This window comes from Cryptomeria japonica, unplaced genomic scaffold (assembly GCF_030272615.1).
Source record: "Cryptomeria japonica unplaced genomic scaffold, Sugi_1.0 HiC_scaffold_32, whole genome shotgun sequence".
NCBI lineage: Eukaryota > Viridiplantae > Streptophyta > Pinopsida > Cupressales > Cupressaceae > Cryptomeria > Cryptomeria japonica.
This window is the reverse complement of record NW_026728854.1, coordinates 782,501-800,666: the sequence shown is the minus strand read 5'-3', so window position 1 is coordinate 800,666 and position 18,166 is coordinate 782,501.

Here is an 18,166-nt window from a genome sequence, read left to right as displayed (position 1 = left end):
CTTGGCCAGTGTGGGTGCGCACCCATCCTGGCACCCACGTTGTGACACACCCTTTAACCCACGCACCCTAGCAGCCACGTTGGCACCCACCTTGGAACACAACCTAGCAACTTGGCACCCACCCCGTGACCCACCTTGGCATCCACCATAGCAGTCGCCCACTTGGCACCCACCTTGGAACCCAAGTTGGCACCCACCTCGGCACCCACCTTGACACTTGTGGACCCACCTTGCCACTCACCCTAGCATCGACCCATCCTAGCACCCACCCTGGCACCTTTGCACCCTAGCACTCACCCATCCTAGCACCTAACCTGTGACCCACCTTGACACTCACCCTCGCACCCACCTTGGAACCCAACCTAGCACCCACCCACCCTGACACCAACCCTAGCACCTACCCACCCTTGCACCCACCCTGTGACCCATCTTGGCACCCACCCATCCTACCACTCAACCTATCACCCACCTTCTCACCCACCTTGGCATCCACCTTAGCACCCACCCACACTGGCACCTTGGCACCCACCTCGGGCAAGGTGGGTGCACACCCACCCTGACACCCAATTTAGAACCAACCGAGCATGTTACCCACCTTGGCACCCACATTGCAGCCCACCCTAGTACCCACCCTATGACCCACATTGGCATCCACACCCTAGCACCCAGGCACCTCGACACCCGCCTTGACACGCACCCTAGCACTAAACCTGTGACCCACCTTGGAACTCACCCTAGAACCCACCCACCCTGTGAACCACCTTGGCATCCACCTTAGCACCCACCCACCTTGGCACCCACTCTAGCACTCACCCATCCTAACACCCAACTTGTTACCCACCTTGGCACCCGCCCTCGCGTCCACCTTGAAACCCACCCTAGCACCCACCCACGCAGGAGCCCACCTTGGCACCCAACCTAACACCCACGCATCCTGGCACCCAACTTGTGACCCACCTTGGAACCCACCCTAGTACCCACCTTTGAACCCACTATATCACCAACCCACCTTGGCACCCACCCTATGACCCTCTTTGGAATCCACCCTAGCACGCACCCACCCTGGCACCCACCATGGAGCGCACCCTAGCACCCACCCACCTCGGCACGCACCTCAACACCCACCTTGGTGTGCGCACTGCGCCAACCTCTCAAAGACCCTATGTGGTGCGCTCCAAAGTGTACACCTTTGGTGCGCTCCAAGGTGCGCACCTTTGGTGCACACCGAGGTGCACACCAAAGTGTGCACCGAGGTGAGCACCAAAGTGCACTCCAAGGTGCACACCAAGGCGTGCACCTTTGGTGCGGTCAATGCAAACGAATTCGGAAGTTGGGGTCGATGTCCTAATCGCTGCTGCAGACTACACGTATGAGAATCGGACAAATAGCTTTATATAGGGGAGGTGTTGCGTTTGATGGGTCGACTCCCCTGGTTGTGTGCACTGCACCAACTTCAAAGACCCTGTCTTGTTTAAGAAGTCAAAAGTTGGGGTGGATGTCCTAATCATTGCTGCAGTCTACGCATGTATGAGAATCAGACAAATAGCTTATATAGGGGAGGTGTTGCATTCGGTGGGTTGACTCCCCTGGTTGTGCGCACTGCGCCAACCTCAAAGACCCCGCATAGCAGAAGAAGTCGGAAGTCGGATTTTGGTGAGCACCAAGGCGTGCACCTTTGGTGCGGTCAACGCAGACGAATTCAGAAGTTGGGGTGGATGTCCTAATCGTTGTTGCAGGCTACACATGTATGAGAATCAGACAAATAGCTTATATAGGGGAGGTGTTGGGTTTGATGGGTCAACTCCCTTGGTTGTGCGCATTACGCCAACCTCAAAGACCTTGTTTTCGTTAAGAAGTCAAAAGTTGGGGTCAATGTCCTAATGGCTCCTGTAGGCTACACATGTATGAGAATCGGACAAATAGCTTATGTAAGGGGCTGTTGTCTCAGGGAGATCAGTAGGCTTCTGGGGTTGTAAGTCCCTTGTTATTCTCAACAGGTGGAAGTTGTGGTGATTGACAGAGGGTTAATGCCAAGCTACAGTTGTGTGAGAATTGGACGAAAAACTTATATATGGGGGTCGGTTGAAAGAATAGCCGAGTGCCAGGAGTGCACCAAGGTGGTCTGCGGTAGACACCTCCTCCTAGGGGTGAAGAAGAGTAACCCTGCCCTCTAGTCTCAGGGAGATAGAGGTCCTACATGGACATTAGGGGTGAAGTAGAGTAACCCCGCCTTATCATTGGATGGTGAGGTTTACTGGTGGATGCATTCTCATGGTCCCTATCTCAGTGAAGCGGAGTAACTGAGCCAATGTTGGGGATGACTCCCGGGGAGTTATCGATGACCCGAGGACTAGGGAAGTGGAGTACCTAGGCTCTTGCGAGAAGGATGATCGTGCAATGGATTGTCCCGGTTGGGGAAATGGAGTACCCAAGATCTTGTAAGGGGGATGGCCGTGCAATGGGCTATCTATATCGGAATGTTGGAGCTTGAGAGTTGGGCAAGCTATGTGGGTTGAGTTGCAGAGCTGGAAGTCCATGTGTCTTGTGGAACAAGTGGGGTGATGTGCCGGGCACGCACCTAGGTTACCTGAAGTGGGATTTGCATAGAGGTCCGGGATCTCAAGGCCCTAGAGTGGGGGTCAAATGTGGCAGTAGGGACTGGGTTCCGAAAGTGCGCTCATGTGGAGCCGAGCCATGAGGCGAGTCCAAGAGGGTGACAAAGATGGATGAGTTGCATGACCGAAAAGTGGACATGGTCCATAGGCGAGTTGTTCTGGGAGCACAGCCGAGTTGAAGGAGAGTTCAGCGACCAAGGATATTGGGTTGGATCATGGAGCGAAGAGCTTGGTGCCCAAGTAGGAGTGCAAGGTGTTTTGTCAGTCTGAGAGGCTTAGACTGAGTGTTTGCATGGAGCTGGTTATTGTGCATAGGATGTACAGGGAACCGGGTTCACCAGTGAAGCCATGTAGGCATAGGCCAAGGGCCCGAAGCAGTGTGACTTGGAGTCCTTGTTCAGGAAGGAGTTCTGAGTTGTGTACTGGGTAAGCCGTCACGGGCTCGAGAGAGAGTCAGTGGTGTGCCAGGTTGAGTTCCGAAGGAGACAGGGTCTTCGTGGATCAGGAGTCTATATGTGAAGCTATCGCCAGGGGCGAGGTGCAGTGGTATCTGTGTTGGTGTTTCAAGAGTGGACGTTGATCTAGGGGCAGGAACTTGTAATCGAATGCTTGGGAAGTATTCAGGATAGTGACCAGCGACAGAGTTGGAATTGTTTGTAGATTGAGCCAGGGGCCGCCTCTTCATAACAATAAAGCTATCTATTGCCCCAGTGTTGTGTTCATTGTGTGGAGATGGACAAACAGGAAGCTAGCTCAGGGAGTCTAGTCATCCCATGAGATATGTTTGGTGCTTGAGGGTTCAGAGGAGCTGAGGGAGGCCAACATGGGGTGCCAGTGCTGTGGGAGTACTGGGCATGCTCAGGGAGTGTGCAAAGTTGGAGCCGGAGGACTTAAGGAGTTCCGGATGGGTCAGTGTTAGTAGTCAGGGTCTTATGGGGGACTCAAGAAGACGAAGGCATTGAGGAGACCTGTAAGCTTGTACCAGGGGTGCAAGGATGGTGCGACAAGACAGTGCTAGAGTAGAGTCGGGGACTTGAAGGGAGTGCTAGGAGCATCAGGATGAAAGAAACCCGTGAGAGGGTTGGCATGCACTTCTATTCCGCATGGGTGTGTGTTAATGTGGTCAGGTGGTGGACACTTGAAAAGGGTATGGCGTAGTCTGGAAACAAGAAAGGACTTGTCCGCAATGGAAGTCGTGAGTAAGGTTTGCCAGTGCCGCATGAGGTTTGACCTCCTTTGGAAGGAAAAAGCTTGTTTGGGCAGCAGGCCGGTCTAGCCCCGTGACAGTTGGTATCAGAGCATAAAAATTGGCAGGGCCAGTTAGATGAGCTGAGGTAGCTGGGCTATCAAGTGGTCAGAGGAAGACTGCAAAGGCGGATTGTGGTTTGCAGTGTCAAGGACAGGTAGACCAGGGTGGCTAGCAGGGCGTGGTCACTAAAAATGTGAGGCCAATCCAGGTAGGGATAAGGATGGTGAAGTCCGTGGTCGAGTTCCATGAGTGGTAGTCAGCTGGTTGGAGTTTGTGCCTGGGGCCGAGTTCCATCGGGAAGGGACTATGCTAGTGGAGCGACAAGGGATCAGGAGTGGATCTCTTGGTTGGGAAAATCTTGCACAGGAAGTGCCTTAGTAGTTCGAGTGGAGCGAAGTAGGCAAGGTGTGAGTCGGTATTGAACTGGGTTCAGTGCTGGAAGCAGTCGGCAGGGCCGCAAGATTTGATATGGCAGTGTCCAAGGGCAGTGGCATTTAAGACCAGTCAAAGGAGTTAGGAGCTGCGAGGAACAGTGTGGTGTAGGGTCTTGTCAAGGACAGATCCGAGGTGAAATCGATGGAGCTGTAAGGTACAGTGTGGTGTAGGATCTTGTCAAGGACGGGTCCGAGGTGTAACAATTTGGGCTGTGGATGGCGTAAGGTCGTTCCCAGTGTGGTGTAGGGTTGTGCCCGGGGCATAATCCGAGGCATAAATTGGGTGGCGAAGCAGGTCCAATGGTGGAAAGCCAGTGAGGGGCCAAGTCACAAAGGAAGTCAAGGGAAAGAGGTAGTACCTTGCCCACATTGGATGTGGTTTGCAAAGGCATCGGGCACAAGAGGTTGGCTAGCTTACAAATGTTGGTGGCTTCTTTGGGTTGCAGCACCGAGGGCGCAGGGCGTTCCGTGGACAGTGCGTCAATCAGACAAAGTGGCACAATGGATGGAAGTGAGTTCACTGAATGTGTAGGATGTAATGCAAGAGTTGGGTGTCTTTAGGGAAGTGCACCTAAGATGTAGGATTGTGTCTGGGACATGATCTGAGGTATGGACTTGTGGCGAGTTAGGTCTGAAGGTTGGGAACCAAAGATGGGACCGTCACAGAGAAAGTCAAGGGAAGGAGAGAGTACCTTGCCCACATTAGATGTGGATTGCAGAGGCATTATGCACGAGAGGTTGGTCGGCTGAATGATGTTGGTAGTTTCTTTGGGTTGCAGCACCGAGGGCGCAGGGCGTTCCGTGGACAGTGCATCAGTCAGACAAAGTAGTACAGCAGATTGAAGTAGACAAGATCAAATGTGTGGGATGCAATGCAAGATGGGTGTCTTCAGGGAAGCGCACCTAGGCAGACTCATGAGGTGTGGGTTTGCGAGAGTACACCATGGAGGTGGAAGTGGTTGACAAGTACCAGGAGGATCATGTGCAACTAGAGGTGGATCAATGGGAGTATGTTGGTTGTTGTTCTTGAGTTGAGTTGTTGGGGATAGGATAAGACGCAGGGCGCACCGGGGTCAGTCAACAGGCAATCAGGATGACACTACAGAAAGGAAGTTGAGAGCTGAAGGTTGAATATGCGACTTGGGAAGTCAGTTCGGTGTTTTGGTTAGTGGAGTATGTGTCTTCAGGGTGGCCAGATACCAGGGGCTTGCACAACAGGGTTGGTAGCAGGCATGTCTTTCAGTGGATGCTAGGATTGGATCCGGGAGCAGTGGAAGTTGGAAGACAAGGGTGTCGTCGAGGATGGCACTAGTGGCTGAGTTGAGAGGTGAGCATGGTTTGTGGTGTTTTGTCGTGTTGCAGTGCAAACGGTGGAGTCTTGGAGATGTAGAAGCCGGTATGGGGCATGGTGCAACCGAATATCACAGAGTTGTTTCACAGATGTTCAAACAAGGACAGTCATCTCAGTGAAAGTCAAGAACGGGGTTCTTGCAATATGTTGTTGAGTCGGGGACTAGCAGCAAAGATCAGTTGGAGGTAAGGAAGCGTCTTCACAAGATCAGTGCGGAGGCAGTGAGTTGGACTCAGAGTGTTGCCGAAGCGAGTTAGCCATGGATGGGATTCATGCAAGTGAAAGTCCAGTATGGGGTATGCTGGCAAGTATCAAGTATGTCAGGGACAAAAACGATACAAGTGCAGGGCACAGTGAATCCGAAGTTCACTTTTAACAGGTCCTAATGTTGCGAAGGACGAGACTCGGGTCGAATGGTCCGGCGCCGAGGACGTCGCCTGTTTTAAGTGGGGGAGGATGTAAGGGGCTGTTGTCTCAGGGAGATCAGTAGGCTTCTGGGGTTGTAAGTCCCTTGTTATTCTCAACAGGTGGAAGTTGTGGTGATTGACAGAGGGTTAATGCCAAGCTACAGTTGTGTGAGAATTGGACGAAAAACTTATATATGGGGGTCGGTTGAAAGAATAGCCGAGTGCCAGGAGTGCACCAAGGTGGTCTGCGGTAGACACCTCCTCCTAGGGGTGAAGAAGAGTAACCCTGCCCTCTAGTCTCAGGGAGATAGAGGTCCTACATGGACATTAGGGGTGAAGTAGAGTAACCCCGCCTTATCATTGGATGGTGAGGTTTACTGGTGGATGCATTCTCATGGTCCCTATCTCAGTGAAGCGGAGTAACTGAGCCAATGTTGGGGATGACTCCCGGGGAGTTATCGATGACCCGAGGACTAGGGAAGTGGAGTACCTAGGCTCTTGCGAGAAGGATGATCGTGCAATGGATTGTCCCGGTTGGGGAAATGGAGTACCCAAGATCTTGTAAGGGGGATGGCCGTGCAATGGGCTATCTATATCGGAATGTTGGAGCTTGAGAGTTGGGCAAGCTATGTGGGTTGAGTTGCAGAGCTGGAAGTCCATGTGTCTTGTGGAACAAGTGGGGTGATGTGCCGGGCACGCACCTAGGTTACCTGAAGTGGGATTTGCATAGAGGTCCGGGATCTCAAGGCCCTAGAGTGGGGGTCAAATGTGGCAGTAGGGACTGGGTTCCGAAAGTGCGCTCATGTGGAGCCGAGCCATGAGGCGAGTCCAAGAGGGTGACAAAGATGGATGAGTTGCATGACCGAAAAGTGGACATGGTCCATAGGCGAGTTGTTCTGGGAGCACAGCCGAGTTGAAGGAGAGTTCAGCGACCAAGGATATTGGGTTGGATCATGGAGCGAAGAGCTTGGTGCCCAAGTAGGAGTGCAAGGTGTTTTGTCAGTCTGAGAGGCTTAGACTGAGTGTTTGCATGGAGCTGGTTATTGTGCATAGGATGTACAGGGAACCGGGTTCACCAGTGAAGCCATGTAGGCATAGGCCAAGGGCCCGAAGCAGTGTGACTTGGAGTCCTTGTTCAGGAAGGAGTTCTGAGTTGTGTACTGGGTAAGCCGTCACGGGCTCGAGAGAGAGTCAGTGGTGTGCCAGGTTGAGTTCCGAAGGAGACAGGGTCTTCGTGGATCAGGAGTCTATATGTGAAGCTATCGCCAGGGGCGAGGTGCAGTGGTATCTGTGTTGGTGTTTCAAGAGTGGACGTTGATCTAGGGGCAGGAACTTGTAATCGAATGCTTGGGAAGTATTCAGGATAGTGACCAGCGACAGAGTTGGAATTGTTTGTAGATTGAGCCAGGGGCCGCCTCTTCATAACAATAAAGCTATCTATTGCCCCAGTGTTGTGTTCATTGTGTGGAGATGGACAAACAGGAAGCTAGCTCAGGGAGTCTAGTCATCCCATGAGATATGTTTGGTGCTTGAGGGTTCAGAGGAGCTGAGGGAGGCCAACATGGGGTGCCAGTGCTGTGGGAGTACTGGGCATGCTCAGGGAGTGTGCAAAGTTGGAGCCGGAGGACTTAAGGAGTTCCGGATGGGTCAGTGTTAGTAGTCAGGGTCTTATGGGGGACTCAAGAAGACGAAGGCATTGAGGAGACCTGTAAGCTTGTACCAGGGGTGCAAGGATGGTGCGACAAGACAGTGCTAGAGTAGAGTCGGGGACTTGAAGGGAGTGCTAGGAGCATCAAGATGAAAGAAACCCGTGAGAGGGTTGGCATGCACTTCTATTCCGCATGGGTGTGTGTTAATGTGGTCAGGTGGTGGACACTTGAAAAGGGTATGGCGTAGTCTGGAAACAAGAAAGGACTTGTCCGCAATGGAAGTCGTGAGTAAGGTTTGCCAGTGCCGCATGAGGTTTGACCTCCTTTGGAAGGAAAAAGCTTGTTTGGGCAGCAGGCCGGTCTAGCCCCGTGACAGCTTATATAGGGGAGGTGTTGGGTTTGATGGGTCGACTCCCCTGGTTGTGCGCATTACGTCAACCTCAAAGACCTTGTTTTCGTTAAGAAGTCAAAAGTTGGGGTCGATCTCCTAATTGCTCCTGTAGACTACACATGTATGAGAATCAGACAAATAGCTTATATAGGGGAGGTGTTGGGTTTGATGGGTTGACTCCCCTAGTTGTTCGCATTACACCAACCTCAAAGACCTTGTTTTCGTTTAGAAGCCGAAAGTTGGGGTCGATGTCCTAATTGCTCCTGCAGGCTACGCATGTATGAGAATCAGACAAATAGCTTATATAGGGGAGGTGTTGGGTTTGATGGGTCGACTCCCCTGGTTGTGCGCATTGCGCCAACCTCAAAGACCCTGCATTGCGGATGAAGTCGAAAGTCAGAGTTTGGTGTGCTACAAGGTGTGGTCGAAGGTGCTCACCTAGGTGTGCACCTTTGGAGCGCAGGAAAAGTGCCCTCCAAAAGTGCGCACCTTTGGAGTGCACAAAAGTGCCCTCCAAAAGTGCGCACCTTTGGAGCGCACAAAAGTGCCCTCCAAAAAGTGCCCTCCAAAAGTGCGCACCTTTGGAGCGCACAAAAGTGCCCTCCAAAAAGTGCCCTCCAAAAGTGCGCACCTTTGGAGTGCAGAAAAGTGCCCTCCAAAAAGTGCCCTCCAAAAGTGTGCACCTTTGGAGTGCACAAAAGTGCCCTCCAAAAGTGCGCACCTTTGGAGCGCAGAAAAGTGCCCTCCAAAAAGTGCCCTCCAAAAGTGCGCACCTTTGGAGCGCAGAAAAGTGCCCTCCAAAAAGTGCCCTCCAAAAGTGCGCACCTTTGGAGCGCAGAAAAGTGCCCTCCAAAAAGTGCCCTCCAAAAGTGCGCACCTTTGGAGCGCAGAAAAGTGCCCTCCAAAAAGTGCCCTCCAAAAGTGCGCACCTTTGGAGCGCACAAAAGTGCCCTCCAAAAAGTGCCCTCCAAAAGTGCGCACCTTTGGAGCGCACAAAAGTGCCCTCCAAAAGTGCGCACCTTTGGAGCGCACAAAAGTGCCCTCCAAAAGTGCGCACTTTTGGTGCGCACCAAGGCGCTGGTTCGGTCGTTGCAGGCGAGTTCGGAAGTTGGGGTCGATGTCCTGAGCGGAGGTGCAAACTACACAGGTGTCGGAATCGGACAAATAGCTTATATAGGGGAGGTGTATGCTTCGATGGGTCGACTCCCCAGGTTGAGCGCACCGCGCCAACCTCAAAGACCCTACGGTATGGATGAAGTCGGAAGTTGGGTCCGATGACCGATTCGATTAGTAGGTATGCTCATGAGGTCGGAATTTGGGTCCGATGACCTGCCATGTGCAGGAAGGCGAATGTTGGCACTGTGCGTTGCAAGGTGCACACCAAGGTGCTGGTGCGGTCTTTTTAGTCGAGTTCGGAAGTTGGGGTCGATGTCCTGATCGGAGGTGCAAGCTACACAGGTGTGGGAATCGGACAAATAGCTTATATAGGGGAGGTGTATGCTTCGTTGGGTCGACTCCCCGGGTTGAGCGCACCGCGCCAACCTCAAAGACCCTACGGTATGGATGAAGTCGGAAGTTGGGTCCGATGACCGATTCGATATGTAGGCATACTCGCGAGGTCGGAATTTGGGTCCGATGACCTGCCATGTGCAGGAAGGCGAATGTTGGCACTGTGCGTTGCAAGGTGCGCACCAAGGCGCTGGTTCGGTCGTTGCAGGCGAGTTCGGAAGTTGGGGTCGATGTCCTGATCGGAGGTGCAAACTACACAGGTGTGGGAATCGGACAAATAGCTTATATAGGGGAGGTGTATGCTTCGTTGGGTCGACTCCCCGGGTTGAGCGCACCGCGCCAACCTCAAAGACCCTACGGTATGGATGAAGTCGGAAGTTGTGTCCGATGACCGATTCGATATGTAGGCATACTCGCGAGGTCGGAATTTGGGTCCGATGACCTGCCATGTGCAGGAAGGCGAATGTTGGGACTGTGCGTCGCAAGGTGCGCACCAAGGCGCTGGTGCCGTCGTTGCAGTCGAGTTCGGAAGTTGGGGTCGATGTCCTGGTCAGAGGTGCAAACTACACAGGTGTGGGAATCGGACAAATAGCTTATATAGGGGAGGTGTATGCTTCGATGGGTCGACTCCCCGGGTTGAGCGCACCGCGCCAACCTCAAAGACCCTACAGTATGGATGAAGTCGGAAGTTGGGTCCGATGACCGATTCGATACGTAGGCATATTGGCGAGGTCTGAATTTGTGTCCGATGACCTGCCATGCGCAGGAAGGCGGAATTTGGGTCCGATGACCGAGTTGATGGCGTGCCATGCGCAGAAAGGCGGAATTTGGGTCCGATGACCGAGTTGATGTTGATGGCCCGCCATGCACAGGAAGGCGGAATTTGGGTCCGATGACCGATTTGAAGGCGTGCCATGCGCAGAAAGGCGGAGTTTGGGTCCGATGACCGAGTTGATATTGATGGCCCGCCATGCGCAGGAAGGCGGAATTTGGGTCCGATGACCTGACATACGCATGGAGTCCGACTCGGGGGCCGATGTTCGATTCGATGACTTGCATTGTGGGTAAAGTCGGAAGTTGTGGTCTTTGACCCGATTCGATGACCAGACTTCGGCTGCTTGAGAATCGGACAAATAACTTATATAGGGGAGGTAGTGTTCTCGAGCATCCTCCCCCCGTGCCCGTTTATGTCGATTGATGCTGGTGCTCGACTGGTTGGAGCGCTCGGATGCAAAAATCTTGCACCAGGATTTATCGATTGTGATGGACACGGCAAGTCTCCTGATTGCTATGCAGGAGCTCATCGTGAATCTCTATGCGGCCTTGGTATGGACTCGACCTGCGGAATGGTTCGGCAATGGTAGTCGCTCCAACACGTCCTTGCAATGGCCACAGAGGTGATTCGACTAGAGCTCCAGTCTAGCTTTTGGGTTGCTTGGCGGACTGGTATAGCCGCGATCGAGTTCCGGCCATGAACGTTTTAGATAGCTCTTGGGCTTTCTGGGACGGAAGTCGGAAGTTTGGGCTGTTGTCCGATTTGATGACCATTCTTCGGATGTGTGAGAATCGGACAAATAACTTATATAGGGGACTGTGTTGTCTCACGCAGCCCCCTCCGTGCCCCTCTATCTCGACCGATGTTGGTGCTTGAAAGGGTTGGGATCGCTCGGATTTATAAACGTGCACCACCATTTGTCGAGTGTGAGGGACGCGGCAGGTCTCCTAAATGCTATACGGGCGCTCTCTGAGAATCTCTATCCGGCCTCGACACAGACTAGTCTTGCTGAATGGTTTGGCACTGGTAGTCGATCCAACACGTCGTTGTTGTGGCCGCCTAGGCGATTCGATTCGAGCCCCCGTCTAGCTTTTGGGTTGCTTGGCGGATTTTGCCCTATCCGCAAGTGAGCTCGGTCCCTAAACGTTCGAGAAACCCGATTGCTATGCGCCGACTCTCTTTCTTGCGAGCCTCCATCTAGCTTTTGGGTCTCTACGGAACGGAAGTCGGAATCTGGGACCGTTGTTTGATTCGACGAGGCAGACTACGGTTGTGCGAGAATCGGACAAATAACTTATATAGGGGAGGTGTTGACTGGAGCATTCTCCCCCGTGCCCCTCTAACTCGACCAATGCTGGCGCTCGAACGGTGGTAGCGCTCGGATTTTCGTTGAGCGCCAGCATTGGTCGATTTAGAGGGGCATGCGAGATTCCCGAATGCTATGCGAGGGCTCTAACGGAAATGTCTATTGGTTTCGGTATGGATGCAATTGCGAGTGGTTCGGCAAAGGTAGTCGTTCCGATGCGTCCATGTCGTGGCCAAATCGATAATTCGATTTGAGCCCTCGTATAGCATTTGGGTCTCTCGATGTGATTCCGCATTCCAGTCCCTTTGGGCACTGCTTGAGCCGCATCCCAGGGGGTTCCCTTCCCAATAATCTGCCTCGCAACCCGATTGCTATGCGGTGAGGCTCCTCGGCCGCCTCGGAACTATCTGTGTATCAGACGCATCGCGGGATAAGGGGTTGGCAACGGTAGTCGCCCCAAGCGCGTCCGATGCTTGGACCATTCCGAGGCGGCCCTGAAGCCTCTTCCGTCTAGCCGTTGGGTCCTTCTCGCCGCATCCCTTGCCTCGCACCCCGATTGCTATGCGGTGAGGCTCCTCGGCCGCCTTGGAACTATCTGTGTATCAGACGCATCGCGGGATAAGGGGTTGTCACTGGTAGTCGCCCCAAGCGCGTCCGATGCTTGGACCATTCCGAGGCGGCCCTGAAGCCTCTTCCGTCTAGCCGTTGGGTCCTTCTCGCCGCATCCCTCGACTCGCACCCCGATTGCTATGCGGTGAGGCTCCTCGGCCGCCTTGGAACTATCTGTGTATCGGACGCGTCGCGGGATAAGGGGTTGTCACTGGTAGTCGCCCCAAGCGCGTCCGATGCTTGGACCATTCCGAGGCGGCCCTGAAGCCTCTTCCGTCTAGCCGTTGGGTCCTTCTCGCCGCATCCCTCGCCTCGCACCCCGATTGCTATGCGGTGAGGCTCCTCGGCCGCCTTGGAACTATCTGTGTATCGGACGCGTCGCGGGATAAGGGGTTGTCACTGGTAGTCGCCCCAAGCGCGTGCGATGCATGGACCATTCCCAGGCGGCCCTGAAGCCTCTTCCGTCTAGCCGTTGGGTCCTTCTCGCCGCATCCCTCGCCTCGCACCCCGATTGCTATGCGGTGAGGCTCCTCGGCCGCCTTGGAACTATCTGTGTATCGGACGCGTCGCGGGATAAGGGGTTGTCACTGGTAGTCGCCCCAAGCGCGTCCGATGCTTGGACCATTCCGAGGCGGCCCTGAAGCCTCTTCCGTCTAGCCGTTGGGTCCTTCTCGCCGCATCCCTCGCCTCGCACCCCGATTGCTATGCGGTGAGGCTCCTCGGCCGCCTTGGAACTATCTGTGTATCGGACGCGTCGCGGGATAAGGGGTTGTCACTGGTAGTCGCCCCAAGCGCGTCCGATGCTTGGACCATTCCGAGGCGGCCCTGAAGCCTCTTCCGTCTAGCTGTTGGGTCCTTCTCGCCGCATCCCTCGCCTCGCACCCCGATTGCTATGCGGTGAGGCTCCTCGGCCGCCTTGGAACTATCTGTGTATCGGACGCGTCGCGGGATAAGGGGTTGTCACTGGTAGTCGCCCCAAGCGCGTCCGATGCTTGGACCATTCCGAGGCGGCCCTGAAGCCTCTTCCGTCTAGCCGTTGGGTCCTTCTCGCCGCATCCCTCGCCTCGCACCCCGATTGCTATGCGGTGAGGCTCCTCGGCCGCCTTGGAACTATCTGTGTATCGGACGCATCGCGGGATAAGGGGTTGTCACTGGTAGTCGCCCCAAGCGCGTCCGATGCTTGGACCATTCCGAGGCGGCCCTGAAGCCTCTTCCGTCTAGCCGTTGGGTCCTTCTCGCCGCATCCCTCGCCTCGCACCCCGATTGCTATGCGGTGAGGCTCCTCGGCCGCCTTGGAACTATCTGTGTATCGGACGCGTCGCGGGATAAGGGGTTGTCACTGGTAGTCGCCCCAAGCGCGTCCGATGCTTGGACCATTCCGAGGCGGCCCTGAAGCCTCTTCCGTCTAGCCGTTGGGTCCTTCTCGCCGCATCCCTCGCCTCGCACCCCGATTGCTATGCGGTGAGGCTCCTCGGCCGCCTTGGAACTATCTGTGTATCGGACGCGTCGCGGGATAAGGGGTTGTCACTGGTAGTCGCCCCAAGCGCGTCCGATGCTTGGACCATTCCGAGGCGGACCTGAAGCCTCTTCCGTCTAGCCGTTGGGTCCTTCTCGCCGCATCCCTCGCCTCGCACCCCGATTGCTATGCGGTGAGGCTCCTCGGCCGCCTTGGAACTATCTGTGTATCGGACGCGTCGCGGGATAAGGGGTTGTCACTGGTAGTCGCCCCAAGCGCGTCCGATGCTTGGACCATTCCGAGGCGGCCCTGAAGCCTCTTCCGTCTAGCCGTTGGGTCCTTCTTGCCGCATCCCTCGCCTCGCACCCCGATTGCTATGCGGTGAGGCTCCTCGGCCGCCTTGGAACTATCTGTGTATCGGACGCGTCGCGGGATAAGGGGTTGTCACTGGTAGTCGCCCCAAGCGCGTCCGATGCTTGGACCATTCCGAGGCGGCCCTGAAGCCTCTTCCGTCTAGCCGTTGGGTCCTTCTCGCCGCATCCCTCGCCTCGCACCCCGATTGCTATGCGGTGAGGCTCCTCGGCCGCCTTGGAACTATCTGTGTATCGGACGCATCGCGGGATAAGGGGTTGTCACTGGTAGTCGCCCCAAGCGCGTCCGATGCTTGGACCATTCCGAGGCGGCCCTGAAGCCTCTTCCGTCTAGCCGTTGGGTCCTTCTCGCCGCATCCCTCGCCTCGCACCCCGATTGCTATGCGGTGAGGCTCCTCGGCCGCCTTGGAACTATCTGTGTATCGGACGCGTCGCGGGATAAGGGGTTGTCACTGGTAGTCGCCCCAAGCGCGTCCGATGCTTGGACCATTCCGAGGCGGACCTGAAGCCTCTTCCGTCTAGCCGTTGGGTCCTTCTCGCCGCATCCCTCGCCTCGCACCCCGATTGCTATGCGGTGAGGCTCCTCGGCCGCCTTGGAACTATCTGTGTATCGGACGCGTCGCGGGATAAGGGGTTGTCACTGGTAGTCGCCCCAAGCGCGTCCGATGCTTGGACCATTCCGAGGCGGCCCTGAAGCCTCTTCCGTCTAGCCGTTGGGTCCTTCTCGCCGCATCCCTCACCTCGCACCCCGATTGCTATGCGGTGAGGCTCCTCGGCCGCCTTGGAACTATCTGTGTATCGGACGCGTCGCGGGATAAGGGGTTGTCACTGGTAGTCGCCCCAAGCGCGTCCGATGCTTGGACCATTCCGAGGCGGACCTGAAGCCTCTTCCCTCTAGCCGTTGGGGCTTTCTCGCCGCATCCCTCGCCTCGCACCCCGATTGCTATTCGGTGAGGCTCCTCGGCCGCCTTGGAACTATCTGTGTATCGGACGCATCGCGGGATAAGGGGTTGGCAGTGGTAGTCGCCCCAAGCGCGTCCGATGCTTGGACCATTCCGAGGCGGCCCTGCAGCCTCTTCCGTCTAGCCGTTGGGGCCATCTCGCTGCATCCCCCACCTCGCACCACGATTGCTATGCGGTGAGGCTCCTTGGCCGCCTCGGAACTATCTGTGTATCGGACGCATCGCGGGATAAGGGGTTGTCACTGGTAGTCGCCCCAAGCGCGTCCGATGCTTGGACTATTCCGAGGCGGCCCTGCAGCCTCTTCCGTCTAGCCGTTGGGGCCATCTCGCCGCATCCCCCAGCTCCTCGGCCGCCTCGGAACTATCTGTGTATCGGACGCATCGCGGGATAAGGGGTTGGCAGTGGTAGTCGCCCCAAGCGCGTTCGATGCTTGGACTATTCCGAGGCGGCCCCGCAGCCTCTTCCGTCTACCCTTTGGGGCCATCTCGCCGCATCCCTCGCCTCGCACCCCGATTGCTATGCGGTGAGGCTCCTCGGCCGCCTGGGAACTATCTTCGTATCGGATGCATCGCGGGATAAGGGGTTGTCACTGGTAGTCGCCCCAAGCGCGTCCGATGCTTGGACTATTCCGAGGCGGCCCTGTGGCCTCTTCCGTCTAGCCGTTGGGGCCATCTCGCCGCATCCCTCACCTCGCACCCCCATTGCTATGCGGTGAGGCTCCTCGGCCGCCTTGGAACTGTCTTCGTATCGGAAGCATCGCGGGATAAGGGGTTGTCACTGGTAGTCGCCCCAAGCGCGTCCGATGCTTGGACTATTCCGAGGCGGCCCTGCAGCCTCTTCCGTCTAGCCGTTGGGGCCATCTCGCCGCATCCCCCACCTCGCACCCGGATTGCTATGCGGTGAGGCTCCTCGGCCGCCTTGGAACTATCTTCGTATCGGACGCATCGCGGGATAAGGGGTTGTCACTGGTAGTCGCCCCAAGCGCGTCCGATGCTTGGACTATTCCGACGCGGCCCTGTGGCCTCTTCCGTCTAGCCGTTGGGGCCATCTCGCCGCATCCCCCACCTCGCACCCCGATTGCTATGCGGTGAGGCTCCTCGGCCGCCTTGGAACCATCTTCGTATCGGACGCATCGCGGGATGAGGGGTTGTCACTGGTAGTCGCCCCAAGCGCGTCCGATGCTTGGACCATTCCGAGGCGGCCCTGAAGCCTCTTCTGTCTAGCCGTTGGGGCCTTCCCGCCCCATCCCTCGCCTCGCACCCCCGATTGCTATGCGGTGAGGCTCCTCGGCCGCCTTGGAACCATCTGTGTATCGGACGCATCGCGGGATAAGGGGTTGGCACTGGTAGTCGCCCCAAGCGCGTCCGATGCTTGGAGCATTCCGAGGTGGCCCTGAAGCCTCTTCCGTCTAGCCGTTGGGGCCTTCCCGCCCCATCCCTCGCCTCGCACCCCGATTGATATGCGGTGAGGCTCCTCGGCCGCCTTGGAACTATCTGTGTATCGGACGCATCGCGGGATAAGGGGTTGGCACTGGTAGTCGTCCCAATCGCGTCCGATGCTTGGACCATTCCGAGGCGGCCCTGCAGCCTCTTCCGTTTAGCCGTCGGGGCCTTCCCGCCGCATCCCTCGCCTCGCATCCCGATTCCTATGCGGTGAGTCTTCTCGGCCGCCGCGGAACTATACCTGTTATTGCTACTGCATCCTTCGGCTGGTAACCTCCTCTGCCGCCTTGGAACGTTCTCTTTGTCGGACGCGTCGCGGGATAAGGGGTTGGCACTGGTAGTCGCCCCAAGCGCGCCCGATGCATAGACCGCTCCGAGTTGACCTTGCTTTCAGCCTCTCACATGCATAGACCTCTCTGAGTCGACCCTGCAGCCTCTCACGTTTAGCCTTTGGAATCTCGCCTCACAACATGATTGCTATCCTTGATGCATCCCTTGCCTCGAGCCCTGATTGCTTTCTTGGCTGCATCCCTCCTCTCCTCACAGCCCGGTTGTCATCACTGCTTCATCCGTCGCTTCATGCATTCTGGCTGCTGGGCCCTTCCCACCGCACACCTCGATTGCTATCTCTTCTGCATCACACACCCCGATTGCTATCTCTGCTACATCCCTCGGCTCTCACTTCTGCATCCTTCGCCTCCCACCTCGATTGCTATCAATGCTGCATCCGTAACCTCACACCCCGATTGCTATGCGGGGAGGCTCCTTGGCCGCCTTGGAAATTTCTGTGTGTCGGACGCACCGCGGGATAAGGGGTTGGCACTGGTAGTCGCCCCAAGTGCGCCCGATTCTTAGACCGCTTCGAGGTGACCTCGTAGCCTCTTTCGTCCAGGCTTCCTGCCTTCAACGCCCTTTTTACACCTCGATTGCTATGCGCGGGCTCGTTGGCGTCTATCACCTCTCTGCGAAGAGTGGCACGATGATTGTTGGGGTAAATCGTAGCAGTCCGATCTCTGGCCTTGGGCCATTGTGAGGGCTGATCGATTTCCTGTGCGCATCTCATGTTCGCCCAGTAACAGACTCGACGACTTGTAATCGGTCTTGTTCCCGATTGTTCCTGGAGGTAGTCTTCGGAACTCTTGGATTTGACCTGTCACTCGAACTGTCCTCTTCCGAGGATGCTTGTGTGTGTGTGCTTGTGCCATTTCCTTGGCGGTATTAACGAGATATTAAAGAGCGGAGTGAGCGCCTCGCCCAGCTATGTTTGGGGCTCTCACTCCCTTACCCGGTGTGCGACCGCTTTGCACGTAGGTTGCGGAGCATCGCGACTCTTTCGATGTTTGGCGGTTGTCTTCCGGTGATGCGTTGGTCCCGAAGTGCACGTTACTAGCATTTCTGCCATTGTTCTCGATCTTTGGCACGTTCCTTCGTTGCAATTGGATATATATCTCCGTTTATACGCGCAGGCTTCTCCCGCCTATTCAGCGCTGTCCCACTCTCAGCACTCTCGTGGTCTCCTTGGCTTCTCTCTCCCGTGAGCGAGCTCTCTTCTCGAGTCTTTTCCATGTCCCATGGAGGTTGCCTTGCGAAATTCGGGCACACAAACGTGACCGGATAAGAGCGGAATTGCCTATGAGGA